The sequence below is a fragment of the Cariama cristata genome, unplaced genomic scaffold, assembly GCF_000690535.1.
Source record: "Cariama cristata isolate BGI_N322 unplaced genomic scaffold, ASM69053v1 scaffold29082, whole genome shotgun sequence".
NCBI lineage: Eukaryota > Metazoa > Chordata > Aves > Cariamiformes > Cariamidae > Cariama > Cariama cristata.
This window is the reverse complement of record NW_009602574.1, coordinates 12,642-13,789: the sequence shown is the minus strand read 5'-3', so window position 1 is coordinate 13,789 and position 1,148 is coordinate 12,642.

Genomic DNA, 1,148 nt, shown 5'->3' with positions numbered 1-1,148 from the left:
AGCCTCCTCTGTGCTGGCTCTAACACTTGGATCACTCCGAAGACTTACAAAGTACTTCATGGTGCAAGACCCCTAAACCCCTCTGTAGCCGGGGTCTCCGCTCCTTACAGCTGCCCACCCCCGGTGCATCAGCCATGCTGGGGGCTGCTGAGGGCAGAGCTGCCTTCAGCCTGGACAAGGGGTGAGACTGAATGCAGGGCTGAGCTGGAAGCCAGCTGTTGCAAGCTGCTCTAGTGCGGCTCAGCAGCATCCCGGCACCCCTGGACAGGGCTTTACAAGCAGCTTATTTGTGCCTTGAAGGGAGAAGTCTCCATAGTTCCTCCTCTGCCCTCAGAGCAGTCCAGACCACCACCCTGACCACCTTGACCATGTTGCTGGTGTGGTCCTCATGCCACCCAGTTCTCTCAGTCCCTTGCTTTTTTTATTTAGCACTTCCAAACAGGAACAGAAACCCTAACCCCACCTGGCTTACCAAAGCTGGTGAGTCCCTGTGTCCAAGGAATCACAGAATCGATGAGGTTGGAAGAGAGTCCAACCTTTGCCCTAACACCACCATGTCAGCTAGACCATGGCACTAAGTGCCACGTCCAGTCTTTTCTTAAACACCTCCAGGGACGGGGACTCCACCACCTCCCTGGGCAGCCCATTCCAGTGCCTAACGACCCTCTCTGTGAAGAAATGCCTCCTAATGTCTAACCAGGGAGAGCCTGGCTGGCAGTTTGGGGTGGGAAAAGCAGTGGAGCAAGTCCTCTGGTGACTTCCTCCACCAACAGTACACAGGCTTCACCTGGTGAATGCCCACACCAAATCATAGTCTGGGATGTGGTAACAGTGTGGTCTGGTTATCTCACACACAAACTAATTACCTCCACGAAGATAAGAGGGTTGGCTGCCTGTGCCAGCTCAGTTGTGCTGGGAAAACGAAAGCAGCCTGGCAGCCCTGCCAAGAGCAGCCGCTTAGCCCTGTCTGTAGGGAGAGGAGCTGTGGGTCACCCCCGCCTGGGGCTGCTTCCACATGGGCTCCCCATGGAGCTGTGGACCTGCCTGTATTGCAGCTTTCCAGCTTTTCCTGAATCCTCATAATTTAGCTTTGTTTGGTTTATTTATTTTTTTTTATAAGTTTTTGTATCGGAGATGTGTCTTACATG